General features: G+C 50.9%; 1 pseudogene; it reads right to left on the bottom strand.

The window, feature by feature from the left end:
• Positions 1-3,817: 3,817 nt before the first annotated feature.
• Positions 3,818-17,956, bottom strand: LOC147966845 (uncharacterized; annotated as a pseudogene).
• Positions 17,957-18,360: the final 404 nt, after the last annotated feature.

Genomic DNA, 18,360 nt, shown 5'->3' with positions numbered 1-18,360 from the left:
AATATGATGATGAGTCAATGATGATATAGCCAAGCACAACAAACAAACCGGGAAGAGAAACATATCTGAAAACAGAGGACATATTACATGACTAGCCAAAGGACTTAACTGCGCTCCACCTCATAAACAAATTCCATGAGTTGGCAACGCTTCAGCGAGAGATCGATGGTACGGTATTTCATTTACAGAACCAAGGCTCAGAGGACCAAGTTAATAGTAGTTCAGTTGTCTTAAATTTGTCAGCCAGACGCACAGCCGTAACAGTCAGCTGCTGCACGTTAAGGCCATGAAGGACCAAGTTATTCTTCAGTGTGGGTAGAGGAGCTAATCAAGTGGAAACGGAGTAGGAGCTCCAGGTCTCACTTCAATGGTACAAAGATATTCTGCATCGCTCCATCTCCGTGAAATGGGAAGCTCTCTAAGGGCCTGTTCGGATTCCCTCCTGCTCCGTGACTCTGATCCCGGAGCAGCCGGAGCTGCAGTTCAGATTTATAGAGCGGGGAAACAGGCGCTCCTCGGATCCTTGGATTTGGCGGAGCTGGAGGTTTCCCGAACAGCTCCTAAAAGTGGAATCCATCTGCGAAAATTGAGCAGATACTTTTACATACTTAGATGCAGGAGGGGTGTATCCTGATGGGCATGTAATTTGAGGAAGTAAATCACCACCTGATGGCAATGCGGAAAGCAAAAATCAAGAAACAACAATATCAGGTTCAGATCCACAACCGTCAGAAGACATGGAAGGTGATATCGAGAAGCACCACTCGATATGAATGGGATAGTAAGAATGGAAGTTGCGACAAGATCTCACACCAAGATAGGGTTGGATAATGAGCAACTGTATTCTCAGGAGGGCCAAAGGCCAATACATATACAGGTGTGTGGTAAAGTGCAAGAGACCCCTTATACAGTGGGGATAAACCGAAAAGGGCTATACACATCTAACACCCCCCCTCAAACTCATGGTGGGTCAACAACACTGAGTTTGGAGAGAAGAAAACTATGCTGCGCTCGAGTCTGTGCCTTCGTGAAGAAGTCTGCCAACTGTAACTCAGAGGGCACATAGTGAAGGGCGAGAGTCTGATCCTGCACAGCAGCACGCACAAAGTGGGCATCCACACCGATGTGCTTGGTGAGCTCATGCTTCACCGGGTCACGCGCAATGCTGATAGCGCCAGTACTGTCTGACAATAAAGGAGTCGATGTAGTAGCAGACACACCAAAATCCTCAAGTAGCCATCGTAACCAGATCACCTCAGCCATCAGCATAGCCATGGCTCGCAACTCAGCCTCTGTACTCGAGCGAGAAACTGCAGTCTGTTTTTTTGTCTTCCAGGCAATAAGAGAGCCACCAAGAAAGACACAATAAGCAGACAGTGAGCGTCTATCAGAGGGATCACTAGCCCAGGTAGCATCAGAATAGGCCTGGAGCTCAAGAGAGCTGGAGCGGGGAAATAAAAGGCCCTGAGAGATCGTGCCACGAAGATATCGTAGAACACGGAGGAGATGACTATAGTGGACAGAGGTGGGGGCTGAAACGAACTGACTCAGAATGTGGACAGGGTAGGAGATGTCAGGACGCGTAACAGCAAGATACAAAAGACTGCCAACAAGGTGACGATAGCGAGCGGGATTAGGAAGAGGGTCACCATCAGAGGCACGAAGCTGAATGTTGAGCTCCATGGGAGTGACAACAGTGCGCTCATCACCGAGAGCAGCGCGAGCAAGAAGATCCTGAATATATTTCTCTTGGGAGATGTAGAAGCCATCAGAGGTCGAAGAGATCTCAATCCCAAGAAAATAGCAAAGTGGATCAAGATCAGTCATGAGAAACTGGTCACGAAGACGAGCCTTAACAAAGGCAATGTAATCAGAGTCGTCACCAGTGATGATCATGTCATCAACATAGAGAAGGAGAAGAGTCCGACCACGAGGAGACGTGTGAACAAACAACGCTGGATCATGATTACTGGGCAAGAAACCAGCGGCAGTCACCATAGAGGCAAAGCGCTCAAACTAGACGCGAGGGGCCTGTTTGAGGCCATATAGGGAGCGGCGAAGTCTACAGACCATACCATCAGGAGCATAGTACCCCGGTGGTGGCTGCATATAAACCTCCTCACGCAACTCACCATTGAGAAAAGCGTTCTGAACATCAAGTTGAGAGATGGACCACTGACGAACAGAAGCCACAGCAAGAAGAGTGCGGACAGTGGTCATGTGGGCCACAGGAGCGAATGTCTCATCATAATCGCGCCCCTGCTCCTGCTGAAAACCACGGGCCACAAGACGAGCTTTGTAGCGCTCAAGAGAACCATCGGAGCGAGTCTTAATCTTGTAGACCCACTTGCAGGTGATGGGACGGACACCAGAAGGAAGGGGAACCAGATCCCATGTGCCAGAGCGCTCAAGAGCAGCAAGCTCTTCGGCCATCGCAAGTTGCCATTCAGGCTGAGTTATGGCAGTCCGATAGGAAGTGGGCTCAGCAATAACAGAGAAACCGTACCGATCAGGGGAGTAGCGATCAGGTGGGGGGCGAGGCCGAGCACGGAGGTTGTGAACTGGGGGAGGCATGAGAGGTGCAGCAGAGGTGGAGGGCTCGTCAGAGGAGACATCCTCAGTACGAGATCGACGAGTATAGTGGAGAGGAAACGGGAAGAGAGGACGACGGACTGGAGATGATGGTGGAGAGGTGGAGGAGGAGGATGGAGAAGTTGGGGTCGGTGGTGAATGAGAAGGAACGAGAGGTTCCGAAGGAAGAGGTGACACAGGAGGCACGTAGCGGGGTGTATCGGGAAGGAGAAGGAAAGAAACGTCGCCGACAGATAAACTCGAGGAAGAAGAACGTGGGTAGTAAGAACGAGACTCGTCAAAAGTCACATCACGTGAGATGCACAAGCGACGACCCACAGGATCCCAACATCGATAGCCCTTGTGCTCATCACTATAGCCAAGGAAAACACACTCAACCGACTGAGGAGTCAATTTGGTGCGTTCTCGGGGGGCAAGAAGAACATAGCACACACATCCAAACATACGAAGAGCTGAGTAGTCAGGAGAGCGACCAGTGAGACACTCCATAGGAATACCACCCTGAAGAGCAGTCGATGGCTGAATGTTGATGAGATAGGTGGATGCGGAAACAGCCTCAGCCCAAAAATGGGGTGGAAGGGAAGCGGCAATCATGAGCGCACGAGCCGTCTCAAGCAAATGACGATGCTTGCGTTCGGCAACGCCATTCTGAGCATGAGCCCCCGGACATGAGAACTGGGCAAGAGTACCCTGTTCCGCTAGAAAACCACGCAACAGCTGAGAGATATACTCCCCAGCGGAGTCAGCACGAAAAGTACGAATGGACGTGGCAAACTGAGTGTGAAGCATGGCAGCAAAACGTTTGTATATAGAGAGAACCTCGCTACGATATTTCATGAAGCAGAGCCAAGTGTAGCGAGAGAAATCATCAATAAACAAAACATAGTAGCGATGACCACCTTTCGAATCAAAGGGAGAAGGACCCCAGACATCAGAATGAACTAAGTCAAACGGATGCTGAGATACTGACTCACTAGTAGGATAAGGTAACTGAGTCTGTTTGCGAAGTCTGCAACCATTACAATGTAAGGAGACATCTCCAGATACAGACCCTAAGAGGCCCTGACGAACTAAAGAAGACAAGCAAGAGCCACAGATGTGACCAAGGCGATGATGCCACTGCTGGAAGGACGCAGATGAAGAGGCAGCAAGAGCATGGGAGCTGGCAGAAGTGGTGGCAGTGGAAGGAACATAAAGCCAGTCAACCTCCCAAAGGCCCTCTGACTCACGGCGCCGAGGGCCAGCACCAACCAAAGCCTTTGTGTGACGATCCTGAATGGAGCAAGAGTCGGTATCAAGAATGACACGACAACCAGAATCAGTAAGTTGGGCAGCGGAAAAAAGATTCATGGTAAGACGAGGAACATGTGAAACACTCGGAACAGAAAAGGACGGAGTGGAAAGAATACCACGACTAGCAACAGGAAGAGATGTGCCATCGGCAGTAAGAACATTAATAGGCGAATCAAGAGGTCGGAGAGAAGACAACGCGGAAGAATCAGAAGACATATGAAAGGAGGCTCCAGAATCCAAAACCCACGAGGATGTACCTGACTGTGTAGATGCCTGCGGTGGTGGAGAAGTGGCTGCAGTCACAGCAGCAGCTGAACTAGTCGACGAAGAGCCTGAGGAAGCCAGGAGGCGTTTGAGCCTCACAATGTCCTGGTCAGTGAGTGACGGAGTCGAGGAAGACACAGGTGTCCCGCTGGAGAAGGAGCGCCTCTGATCTCGCTTCTTCTTGCGACAATCAGACTCTGGGTGACCTGGCCGGGAGCAGTAACCACAGACGGTGTCACGGCGCGACGTGCCCTTCTCAGTATAAGCAGGGCGACCCACCCCCCTGAAGGTGTGGGAAGGAGCGGTGGAGCGTTGAGCCGAGCTGATGACACAGGAGCCCGAGCAGCCAACACAGACGGGACCACTAGCAAACCAGCAAAGCGAAGGCGGGTCTCTTCAGCACGAAGCTCGGCAAGCACCTCCGAGATAGGAACACGACCACGAGCAAGCAAGTGAGAACGTCGCGGCTCAAACTCGGAGCGGAGACGAGATAAGAACTCATGGACCCGCTGAAACTCCAGATCAGACCGAGTAGTCTGACAACAACGACAGGTGCCACAAACAACTGTTCGAAGAGAGTCAAGCACTACTAGGAAAAGGCCTACTAATGGCGCACCTAATTTGGCCATTAATGGCGCATTAGTGGTGCGCCATTAGTAGCACGCCATTAGTATATTTTACTAATGGCGCACCACAGGTGCGCCATTAGTATCTGGTATACTAATGGCGCATCCCAGATGCGCCATTAGTATATACAACAGTGCGCCATTAGTATGCCTCCCAAGGGGCCATGTATACCCAGGTGCTTTGGCATACTAATGGCGCACGACAGCAAGATGCGCCATTAATAACTTCGGCATACTAATGGCGCACTCTTTAATGATGCGCCATTAGTATCCTTTGGCATACTAATGGCGCACTATGATGTGATGCGCCATTAGTATGAATATTAGGTTTTTTTTATTTTTTAATTTTCTGTTTTTTGCACAGGTTACAAAATGTATAATTGGACAAAATATAGACAGCACACATCAACAACAGATTCATCGAATACAATAGAAGATTAGTCTCTGAATACAATTCATCATTTTAGTCTCCGAATACAAGTCATCATATTAGTCTCCGAATTGAAAAGACCGAACAAAGATAGAACATTATATTACAAGTCTCGAGACTGCGAGTTTGTCTTCACATTACAAGGCGATATCGATCATCTAAACTACCATCACATAGAAGAGAGCTGCGGTCATCACGATGAGCATCATCACGATGAAACTCGTCTTCATCCGGTTCCTCCAACGCTCCCTCCCCTCTCCCGCTAGATAGCGGGCGTATCTAGATTTGGCCTCGGCCCTAGTGGCGTACCCTTTGTAACTGTTACCGCTGAATCGGTGAACCTGTCTCCGACACTCCTCCCAGTGGTCGTAGACTCCGGGAACCTTACCCTTGTACACGACATACCACGGCATCGCTATGCAGTAGCCAAACGAAACGTTAGTACCAATTCACGGACAATACATAAGCAATATATAAGTATGCAACAGAACAATCGGAAGAGAAAAGCAAGACATTAATAGCATCGATTACATCTTAAGTTGAACGACTCTCGAAACCAAAGAGACATACTACAAGTTCATTAAAGTTTTATTACAACATGAGACTCAAGGGACCGGAGCATGGATGAAGCCGCCGTCTATCGTGGGAGTCATGAAAGAACGGGCGTTGTCAGCCTGCATTTGTAGGATTGTGTCGATGTCACTGTTGGACGGTTGATTTCTGAGGTAGAACTGCCCCGCAGTACGAAGGACATCTTGATGGATGATTTCCGCAAACTCCGACTGGATGCGAAAGAATTCTTGTCTGATGTCCGCGTCCTGGATTGCCGACACGCTCGCGGCCCAATATTTGAGTCTACTCGGTAGCAGAAGTTGATGATGGTCCCGTACGATCGCCCGCATGTGATGGATGGCGTAGTAGGCACCCTTCTGACCGCCAGGCGGCTGCTTGACGCAGCAGAACGTCGTATTGTGGGAGAACATGTGCTTGCCGTACTTACGAATAGGCCTGGTGAAGGTGCCTCCAGATTTGACGTAGCCGGGGAGAACATCATCAAGAACCTTCTTGACATTTGTGTAGTCTACGTTCGACTGACGGTCCGGGTCGAAATACGTGGCCATGGAATATTTGGGGCTTAGGAGGATGAGCATGCAACGTGTGTCACTGCAGAAAACACGGAATGTTAAAAGAAAAACGATCGAAATCTAAGAATTCATATGTTACGGGGCGGTTGAGGGGAGGACTTACTCGGGAAAGTAAGGCACGAGGAAGTTATCCTTATCTTGGTTTGCCAGAATGACGCCTTCGAGGTAAGAACTCGCGACTTGCCGGTCCCCAGTGCTGCCCAAGATCTTGGCACGCATGTACAAGGGGTCGACTATCACGATGTCCGGGGTCTTGTCGCGAATGATCCGCATCTCCATACTCAGCTAAAATAGCCGAACGAAGGTGTAGTGCAGCGGATGAAGGTTCAACATAGCGTGGATGTCATCAAACCGCAGGACGATCGTACCCCCGATGGAGTTATCCACAAAGCCCTTGCCCTCTGGCACCTTGGCCGCGAAAACCGGGTATGCCACATCCTTCTCTCCGAGACGCCGCTTCTCCAAAGAAAGAACACTGTCATGGAGACTCCGCATAGCACCGGTTGCAGCATCGAGCATATTTCTCGGTAGCATCGGCCTACCCGCCACATGCACCCTCCTCGAGATATCCTCAGGTGAAGGTGGCCCGTCCTGAGCACGGATCGTACTCGGTGCCGGCTGGCCCGCACCCTTGTTAGTCTTTCTTTTGCGTGCCTTCTTCTTCTCCTGTAATGGGACCGAGTTCTGCTCACAGACCGCCTTCTTGAGTGTGTTGGGGCTGATCATATTTCGCACCTCGCCTATATGAGGCTCGGTGAAGTCGGCAGCTAGAGGCGTCTCCTGAGAGCTGAACTGCAGACGACGCCTGTTGCAACTTGGCTTCTCCGCGGTACCAGCTAGATCGCGCACGTCTTTTGTTGGGTTGGGTTCTTGAGAAGGAGGCCCCATGAAGTCGCCACTGTACCCATGATCGGCAAAGTACTGATCGACGTTGGCAAATGTATCGTCGTCGTCGTCGTTCTGATCCTGTGCCATATGCATGTTTGGATCCAGTGGCATAGGGCACCGTTGCGGCGGTCTTGCCATGGGGCCGACTTGGCGCCCGCACGACTGGCGGTGTTGTCTTTGGGGTGGTGTCCCCCGCCCCCAAACGAATCTGGCTCTTCAGCCAAAGCAGGGGCCAGCTCAGGCAGGCACTGAGGGTCATCACGTCATCATCGTCGGCCCCGACGGGTCGAATCGGAGGTAACAACTCGTCGCAGCCTGGCAGCACCCTAACCAGTTGAACCCTAAACAAGTTGGGTGGCATCTGGGTACCGTGGAACAAGGGGTTGCCCGGTTGAACGATTTTGCCCTTGGCGACATCGACCAACTCGTTGTTCATGAAGTGCAGGAGAGTGCACGGAACGTCGGCGGCGCCCTGCGAAAACATGTAGGGCGTCAGGGATGCCCAGTCAAAGGCAAGGAGATGAAGTCCTCGGCCGAGAGAGGCTTAATTAGTTACCGTGATGATGGCGTCGAGCTCGGCTAATGTTGAGGCACCGCCAACGGCGGGCATGCAGTTGACGGAGGGGCCGCTTGCTGCAGAGGTGCCGGCCGACGTACACCCGGGTGCATTAAGCTCCCGTGCCGGCGTTGGAGACACCAATGCCGCCTCCGCCGGAGACACCAATGGCCCCGCCATCGCGCTCTGCGAGTTGCTGGCCGTGAAGCTAGGAATCGGGGGCGGCCCCTGTTGGCCGCCCGCAATCCATGCACTAATCCCCTGGATCAAGGTAGGCACAATGGCGGTGATCGTCGCTCCGAGTTGTTGTTGCACTTGCTCTTGGACAATCTCCGGAATCCGCGCCACCTGTGCCCTGAGTTCTTGAACCTCGCGTGCCTGGCTTTCCGAGCTGGACTTTCTCTCCTTTTGCCCACCAGTGTTATAGTATGACGACCATTTTGTCGACAAGCCTTTGCCGGCCACACGACCAGCTGACGTCGGCGTACTGAGCTTATCCTTGTTCTTCATTACATTCAACGCCCTATTTAGAGTGGTGTCCCAAGGGTTGCTCTTAGTCGACCCCGCGCTACTGCTTTCAGTCGCCTGCGGAAGGAATGTGAACCATTTAGAAATTTGGCTTCATTAATTAGAATGCAACCATATGGAGCTAATTACGCGGGGGTGTATTCCTTACCAGAACAAGCTCAAGCGCCCTGGTCTTCGGATCCGTGGTAAGCTCCTTTGTTTTCGGGTCCTTCTTGTACCGGGCCCTGACAAAGTTCCTGGTCTGCTTGTCACCGTATTTATCGAAGAGGGGCGGTAGGCCTTGCTCGGCATGGTCCGCCTCCTCCTTGTCCCATATAGGCTCCGCCACTCTGTAACCGCCGGGACCGAGTGTGTGTTCCCCTAAGTTCAGCTCCCGCATTTCTTTCCCCCACTTACTTGATTCGGAGCTTGCGGTGCTCGAGCAATTGATCTTGAAGTCGTTGTAGTCATCTTCGGTGATCGAAGGATTTTTCTCCTTGATCTTCTCATAACTCTCACCTTTCTCGATCATTCTCTTCACATTGCTTTTCCAAGTAGACAGGGCCGTGCTCATCTTCGTGAGGGCAGCATTGTTCACTTTATTCCCTTTGAGGCTTGTGTTTTCAAATTCAACGGGGAACTTGTATCGTTCGTGCAGCTTCGTGAAGAGGAGGTTGCGCAAATTCCCTCAGTCAGGATGCCTGAGGTTCTCGGTGTTGATCGAGACGGTGCTTCGGAGAATGCACCCGAGCTGAAGCGAGTACCCCTTGACTATTCGTTCGGGCGCCGTTGGATTCCCGTTGGAGTCCACTTCAGTAACTTCCTCCTTGAGGGTGCGGAGCACGGTCGGGCGCCGGTCCTTTCGTTGCCTCTTCGGTTGGCTGCCATCTATGCGTGCGCCGCCATCATCAGTGGTGGCGTCCTCGGCGGCACCATCAGTGGTGGCATCAGTGGGGTCATCCTCGGTGGTACCATCAGTGGTCTCAGGATCGGTGGGGAAGGCGGCGTCCTCATACAAGTGAGGTTGTTCCTCCATCTCCTGGGACAGCTCCCAGAATTTCTTGCCGCTCGAACCCCCGGCCTCATCGTTGTTGGCCATGTTTCTCTATAAATAGGAACAAAGTTTGGTCAAAAAGTTGGTTATTGTCAAGGAACAAGATCTCTAAGTTGACCAAATAACCTAATTCTCGAGGAATGTCGCCAAAAAGTTGGTTATTGTCAAGGAACAATTGAGAGATGTTTGTGATATTGCCTAGGTGTTTTGGGATAGAACCTGTTAGTGTGTTGTTGCTAAGGTCCAAGTCCACGTTCTCAGGGTAACCTAGTTCTTGAGGGGTGTGTCTAGAAAGTTGGTTGCTGCAAAGATATAAGGTTGTGAGTTTGGTCAAATTGCCTATGATGTTTGTGATATTGCCTTGGATCTTGAAGGCACTGTTGCATGATGCAGTGGTACAGCCAGCATGGGACCTCATCTTTGCAGGCTAATTTTCTAGATTGTAACACTGGGATTTGTGCACAAGCTAAGCTAGCTAAGACAGTAGCTTCCTTGCAACCCACAAAAGACAAAGGAAAAGGGGTGAAAATGGGGAGATGGTTAGCTTTGATGAGCAGGCAACATCTTCCTAACCCCCTTCTTCTTGTCTCCTCTCACTATCTCTCTCACACACATGGCAAGCAAGGGTGTCTGAGTGTGTGAAAAAAATACTAAACTAATCCAACCACTAAAGCAAATTAATTTTTATTTCGGTTGAGAATCGGGCACCTTCTAGGTCAAGAAAATTGGGCATGACCTTTGCTAATTTTCTTGACCTTGGAGTGCCCCATTTCTCAACCGAAATGGAAATTAATCAACGTTTCAGGAGAAAGGGGTCATTTTAGAAGATCACAAGTAGCAGCAGCAGCACTTGACAAAATCACAACTAGCAGCAGCAACTCGCAGATAGCAGCAGCAGCATCACTTGACAAGTAGTACAGCAGCAGCAGCAGCATGCATGCACTGGTCCATGGCACAAAGTCCATGACCCAGAACAGAGCACTTTACTAAAAATGAAGAAGTAAAAAGGCATGCATGCACTGGTTGTAGCAAATCATCACTTCTGAATCAAAACACCATGCTGGTGTAGCCATAGGCCCACATTAGTCTAAAATCCTGCTTTATTTTTCACAACAGAAAGGTCAAAACAACAATAAAAAGGAGAGCCCAATCTGGTCTAATTGATCCTTGGAAATTATAGAATGTTCATCTATGCATGGAAAAACAACAATTAGGATAGGGAAATTACTATGCAGCTAATAGTCTTTAAGCATTGAAACACAGCTAAGGTTACAACCCAGAAGTGATGGTTAACACTTCTAATAAACATGGCAATTTTAAATTATGACACACAATGCCATAATTAATCAACAGTTACTACTACAGTACTCATGTACTCCATCTTACAGAGTTACTCCATCACAGCAACAACAACCTTGCAGATCAAAAATGATTTGTGTAATCTGGTTGGTACTCTTACAGTTGCATAAATTGAAAAAAAATTGATCTGTGTGATCTGGGTAACAGTATCAGCAACCTTGCATTACCAAATTATCAACTAGCACTAAGCAGCAAGCAGCAACCAGCAAAAGAGCACTGATTTAGTACCATTGACAGTTCACAGCGGCAAAAATCTGAGACGTACTAACACGAGCTATCAATCACAGTAGCAAAACAAATCCATTCGTCCATCTATTCAATATGCAACAGCAACATCCACCCATCCGGCTAACAAACAAAGGGGTGGGGAACAGGGAGATGAGAGGCACCTGTTCTCGAGGCTCGCAACTGAAAAATAATTAATAGCTTGCAATAACACATCTTAGTGGAACCAGGCAAGAGAAATAAAAGTTGGCTTGCATTGTGGCTTTCGATGGATGTACGGTCTGCATCAGAAACTACACAGAGACCATCGAAACATGGAACTTCATCCGAGGACATGGAACAAACCTTTCTTTCTCTGCTTCCCCTTCTCACTCCACCTCCAGCCTACTTCTTCCGGTCTGGCTTCACCCGCTCCGCCTGCTTGTCCCCCTTCCAAGTTCCAAGTACCAACAAGATGGAAACAAACAAAATCAGAAACTGCTTTGCCAATTTACAGCACTACTTTTACCACTTGTTACAAGTTTATGGACCTGACAAGTTTGCGATAATGCTAAGGGATTTAACAGTGGTATATATGCGCTGAACGTATCAGCTGGGAGGCCTTCTCTTGTATATATGTTCTAGTGTCACAATGAAGGTGGGATGGCTAGTAATAGCACTAGTTCGATTCAACCCAAATGGATTGGGCTTAATTGACTTGACAGATTACCATAGACGTAACACAGTACATGTCGCGCGGATTTGCAAACAAAATTAGCACAGCAGATGGGTTCAAATGAAAACAGGCTACAGATTCTAAATCTACGAGTAAACTAACATCCTAAACATTCTAGGCAGCCCAATCACAAACTAAAAGAAAAAACAGGGGAAGCTCACCGGGGCACCGGGGCGGCGGGGTGTCGGGGCGGCTAGGGCGTCGGGATGGCGGGGCGCCTGGTTGTCGAGGCGGCGGGGCACCGGGCCGGCGGGGCGCCGAGGGTGTCGGGGCGGCGGCGGCTCGGGCGGGGTGGGGGGTGGTCGACCGGCGCGGCGGGGCGGCAGGGGGTCAGGGGCGGCGAGGGTGGTGGGGGTCGGGAGCGGCGGCGAGGGCGGTGGGGGTCGGCGGCGACGGGGGCGGCTCGGGCACGGGGACGGGGACGGCCCGGGCACGGCGACGGGGGCGGCTAGGGCACGGGGACGGGGACGGCGCAGTGAGGGGAGAGAGACAGAGGGGAGAGAAAGAGGATGGCGTGGGCGCTGACCTTTTTTGTTAGGTGAAATCTCATACTAATGGCACAATACTAATGGCGCACCACCCCTCGGTGCGCCATAAGTACATCCATACTAATGGCGCACCCCACCGTGGTGCGCCATTAGTATTTTTTTTTGATTTGTGCTTGAGCCAACAGGTTATCTTCCACCTGACCTGATCCACACGAAGTTCCCTCTACTAGCTCGACTGGTCAGCAGCCAGTTCTCACACCAGGAGGTCCTGGGTTTGATTCCCAGGCTCCACAAATTTTTTTTATGCATTTAAAATGTTGTTTGATACTTATTTGTGTTTAAATATGTTCAAACTTTTTTAAATCATAATAGTAATATTTTTTTTATAAGACAGTAATAATTTTTTTAAAAATTACATCAAACAGTAATGCCGGTGGAGCGGGGGAGGGTGCGCGGGGTGTGGGGGGTCGGCGGCGGCGGTTGAGTAGGGGAGGGGTGCGGGGGGTCAGCGGCGGCGGTTGAGTAGGGGAATCGAGGGTGCGGGGGGTCGGCGGCGGCGGCCGGTGGACCGGGGGGTGCTCGGCGGCGAGGGGGACCGGATCTGGCGAGGTGGGATAGCGATCGAGATGGAGGGGGATCGAGATCGAGTGTCCATGAAATTTAAAAATATTCATGATAGTTCAAAAAGTGCCCATGAAATACAATCGAGAAATGAAGGCTACGATTTAAATACAATCGATCTTAGCTAGCTATCTGTTCACAATCTTCTTGCCCTTCTTTTTCGCAAATGGAGTTCTTCTGTGGAACGGACCTCCTTTAGGTAGGGTGGTCCTGCTTCTTCTTGTGGTGTATGCTGCTACTTCATCATCGTCGTCATGTTCGATCCTCGGGTCGCCATACTTGTCGAAGTCCTGCTCATTGGCTACTCCATCCATTCCGATGATCTTCCTTTTGCCTCTCCTCACGACAACACGACTGGGCTTTGACGGGTCGGTAATGAAGAAGCATTGGTCCACTTGGGAAGCCAGTACCCATGGCTCATTTTTCGCGGTGACGTTTGCGCCCGCAGTCTTGGATTTGGCTTCGGGTATAACCATGGTGGTGAAATACCGATCTTCTTTTAGGACGCTCTTGGCCCATCTGACACGGAACATCGGGACCTTCTCTCCAGCGTAGCTCAGCTCCCAGATCTCCTCGATCCTTCCGTAGTATCTGTCCTTGTCGTTACCGGTGTAGGATTCCATCGTTACCCCGGAGTTCTGATAATCATCGCTCTTCATGTCCTTGGCCTCGGTGTAGAATGTGTAGTCGTTGATATCGTACGCCTCATAGGTCATCAGGTTGTGCTCGGCGCCCTGTGACAAGGCGAATATGAGTTGTTCTTCCGCGGAAGAATCCTCATGTAAAGGGTACGACAGAAGCTTCTGCTTGAACCAACGCGTGAAACATGAGTTGTGCTCTTTGAGTATATCTCCATCCGTCCTCTGTTGGCCTCGGTCATTGTACGTCTTCTTAATAAAGGTTTTGTGCTGTACCACCCAAGGATCGACCACGTCTATGTGTTGTAGCGCGAGTAGGTTTGCTCTTTCAAAGTCGGCGAGTCGACCCTCGAAGTCGACATGCATTTCGCGACGACCCTCACGTTGACCCCATCCAGCGAGCCTGCCGAGGTGCCTGTTGACGGGTAGACCAACGGGGTTCTCGATGCCTAGATAATTCGTGCAGTAGGAGATGCACTCTTCAGTCAGAAAGCCCCTGGCTATGCTTCCCTCTGGACGTGACATGTTGCGAACGTATCCTTTGATGACACCATTCATCCTTTCGAACGGCATCATGCTGTGTAGGAACGTCGGCCCGAGTTGGATGATATCGTCCACGATATGGACCAGCAGATGCACCATAACGTCGAAGAATGCGGGCGGGAAGTACATCTCAAGCTCGCATAGTATCACCACGATCTCTTCATGTAGCCTTCTGAGTTGCCTCACGCCAACAGACTTCCGAGAGATGACGTCGAAAAAGTTGCATAGGCCAAATAGGGTTTCACGGACGTGCGCGTCCATGATCCCACGGATTGCAACTGGAAGTATCTGCGTCATTAGCACGTGACAGTCGTGAGACTTCATCCCGCTGAACTTCAGCTTCGCTGGGTCTAGGTATCTGCTTATCTTCCCCGCGTAACCGTAAGGAAGTTTTACTCCTACGAGGCAGGTGAAAAACTGCTCGATCTCCTCCTGACTTAGAGTGAAGCACGCAGGAGGGTAGTCATTTGCGGTCTTCTTGGCCTTTTTGCCTTTGTGACGACTTTCCGTGTCCTGCTTCGCCTCATCATCATCATCATCATCATCATGATCATCATATATAGCGTGAAGCTCCTGCCTGATGCCCATTGATTTCTAGTCTGCCCTTGCTTTCGGCCCATCTTTGGTCCTCTCTGGCATGTTGAGCAGGGTACCAAGCAGACTCTCGCACACGTTCTTCGTGATATGCATGACATCAAGGCTGTGAGGCACACGGTGGATCTTCCAGTACGGCAAGTCCCAGAAAACAGACCTCGTTTTCCATACCTTCAGCAGCGGCTCTGGCGCCTTTCGCTTCTTTCCCGGCTCTGGCGCCTTTTGCTTCTTTCCCGGCAGTGGGCAGTCTTTCCAATTTTTCAACAGCTTGTCTATTTCCTCGCCGCTCCTCGTACGCGGGCGTCCTCGGGGTTCGGTTTCACCATCGAACAGATCCTTGCGTTTTCTCCACGGGTCATCGTCGCGAAGCCACCTTCGATGTCCCATGAACACGATTTTCGAAGACCCGGGATCTCTATCTAGCTGGCGATACATTGTGTCATCCATGCACCTGACGCATCCAGAAAATCCGTGGACCACCTGCCCCGCGACATATCCGTAACCGAGATAGTCGTGCACCGTCGTGAGCAGCGCGGCTCTCATAGGGAAATATTCTTTCTCTGCGGCGTCCCACGTATTGGCTGGCGTTTTCCACAGCGTGTCAAGCTCCTCTTTCAGCAGCCCCAGATATAGATTGATGTCGTTCCCTGGTTGTTTCGGTCCTTCAATTAGCATACTCATGTGAATGTACTTCCTCTTCATGCACAACCAGGGGGGAAGGTTGTACATCCACACAAACACAGGCCAGGTGCTATGTGTGCTTCTCTGGCTGCCAAACGGATTGACTCCACCGGTGCTCGCGCCCAGCACGATGTTCCTTGGATCATTCCCAAATTCTGGGTCTTCGAAGTTCAACGCTAGCCACTGGCTCGCATCCTTAGGGTGACTCAGCATCTTGTCTCTTTATCTATCTCCGGATCATTTGCGTCATCTTCTCGCTTCTTCTCCTCCCTATCCGCGTGCCAACGCAGGAGCTTTGCTACATTAGGGTCCGCGAAATACCGCTGCAGACGAGGAGTGATCGGAAAGTACCACACCACTTTTCGAGGAGCTTTCTTCCTCTTCTTGTATTGAGTGACGCCGCACACCGGACATATCGTAGACTCCGCGTGCTCGTCCCGATAAATGATGCAATTGTTCATGCACACATGGTATTTCACGTGCGGTAAATCCAGAGGACACACGATTTTCTTCGCCTCCTCCAAATTGGTCGGGCACTTGTTCCCCTTGGGAAGACGTTCGTGCCAGAATGACATGTTCTCGTCGAAGCATGCGTCGGTCATTTTGTGTTTTACCTTCATCTCCAGAGCCATGAGCGTTACTTTCAGGCGGGTATCCTCGGGCCTGCATCCTTCATACAATGGAGTAACCGCGTCTAACTCAAGTTGATCCATCTTGGCTTTCTCTCGGGCGGCAGCTCTTGCGTTATCCGTCTGCTTGAGAAGCAGCTCTTGAGTATGAGGGTCCTGCACCCAGCCCATCGATGGTCCAGCGTCGTCTGCTCCGCCGGCATCATCATCTTCATGATCATGCCCGTCGTCTGCTCCGGCATCTTCCTCATCATCATGTCCTGCATCTTCTACATGATGACTGTGTACAGCATCACCGTCGTGATCATCTCTTGGGGATTCTTCGTCTTCTCGCCCGCCCGAGCCGCGGTGGTTGTCTTGCTGCCCTTCCTCATTTCTTGCCCAGCCCCCATGGACGACTTCGTAGTCATCTTCATCACCTTGCCACCGATAGCCATCCATGAAACCACGCAAGAGCAGGTGGTCCCGCACCTGCCCGGATTCCGGGTCCGCAATAAGGCTCTTCAGCTTGCATCTTCGACACGGACATCTTATCTCCGTCTCGTTCTTTTGAAGCATCCCGGCCTTCGCGGAGCTCAAAAACCTATTCACGATGCCTTCGGTCATCATGCGGACCATGGTCGCCTGCGGGGTAGAGCAAAACGATATTTTAGAACCAAGAAAAAATTTGGCATGACTTTCCCTAAAAATAGGACCAAAAAGAATGCTTAATGCCAAAATTCTCGCCGAAACGGAAATGAATCAACATTCCGGCAAAATATTGGCAACTATCGCATTTCAAATACCGGTACACCTCCAAAAACAAACACATATGCAACACCACAAACATATGCAACACCACGAACATACATAGATCTAGCTAGGCCATAAAAAGTGCATGTGCACATTGTTGTAGGGAGAACAACATAAATATAGCTTCCCCCCTTACTTACCTATCAAAACAAGGTAATTTAATCACTTAAATTGAATGAATCTATGGTGGAAATGAGGTGAAAAAGAGGAGGCACCCGAGACAAGGAGGAGGTGGAGAGAATGAAGTGGGGAGAAAGTGAGTATGGGTAGGAGAGGCTGTCCAAAATATCTTGTTGCTGCCCACTTACTAATGGCGCACCAACTCTAAATGCGCCATTAGTAATCCAGGTTACTAATGGCGCATCTCCTGATGGTGCGCCATTAGTAGTTTTGCAAAAAGTAATACTAATGGCGCACTGTCCCACAGTGCGCCATTACTAGTTTAAACTAGTAATGGCGCACAGTGGAACAGTGCACCATTAGTAGTTTTGCAAAAAAGGGAATAAAAAAAACAACATTAGTGGCGCACTTTCCGGCTGGTGCGCCATTACTAGTTACAACTAGTAATGGCGCACTGTGTCTGGATGCGCCATTAGTATGTTTGGACAGGCGCACTAGTTAAAAAAAATTTGATACTAATGGCGCACCCGGGGCCAGGTGCGCCATTAGTAGTTTCAACTCTAATGGCGCACCGCTTGTCTGGTGCGCCATTAGTATCAATCCCATCTATAGCCCTTTTTCTAGTAGTGAAGCTGACGCCAGATGACAGAGCACTGGGAATAGAACTCGTCAACAGACGAATCACCCTGCTGGAGAGCATGCTCCTGACGCACCACAGAGAGGTAGAGGGCATCGCCAGAGGGCTGATAGCGCTGACAGAGGTATGACCACATCGCTGCAACAGTACCGAGGCCCATAAATTCTGAAGCAAACTGAGGGAGGACACTCGCAGTGAGAACGGCAGCAGCTCGAGCATCATCATTGCACCACTGAGTGTAAGCAGACAGGTCATCACGGTACACAGAGAGATCATCTGAATAAGCGGATACCTGCTGAGCATCAGCTGCAGCATCATCAAGGGCCTTGGCTGCATCCCGATCAGCCTGAGAAGCATCACTAGCAAGGACCGGCGGTACCGGCGGAACAGGAGCCACCGGAGCAACAGGGCAGGGCGGACAGGGTACCTCGCCAGAGAGAACACCCCACAGGAGGAGCCCGCGCATATGGATACGCATGAAGCCCACAAACTCAGCATAATTTGTGCCATCGAAGATCACCGAGCACCGAGGAACAGCCACATAGCCAGACGAGGACATGCTGATTGTCTCTCTCTCTCTGTCTCTCTTTTTTTTGAGCAAGTCAACGGACCCAGGCAGCTCGATCTGGATCGAGAAAAGCGGTCGAGCGAGGTAGGATGCGAGGCAGGAAGGGCGCTTGATCCGGATCAGCAGGAGCCCAATCGGCCCACCAAACAAAGCAAGACCTGGACCGGCCAACAGCGGCCAGAGCCGGCCGGACGGACAAGCAGGAGGGGCGGAGCAAGGGAGCGACGGGCGTGAGCGCTCAAGCGCCGAGCGGGAGCGACGGATGGAGCGGGAGCGGGAGTGACGGAGGGAGGAGGCGCTCAAGCAGAGAAGCAGCCGGGCGCGGCTGAAGCTGGACGGGGCGGGAGCAGCTGCATCCCGACCGACCTTGGGCGGCAGAGCTGCCGAAGAGAGGA

Source organism: Triticum urartu, chromosome 6A (genome assembly GCF_056163025.1).
Source record: "Triticum urartu cultivar PI428250 chromosome 6A, HENAU_Tu73, whole genome shotgun sequence".
Taxonomy (NCBI): domain Eukaryota; kingdom Viridiplantae; phylum Streptophyta; class Magnoliopsida; order Poales; family Poaceae; genus Triticum; species Triticum urartu.
The sequence above is the reverse complement of the archived record's forward strand: the minus strand, read 5'-3'. Positions and strand labels throughout refer to the sequence as shown.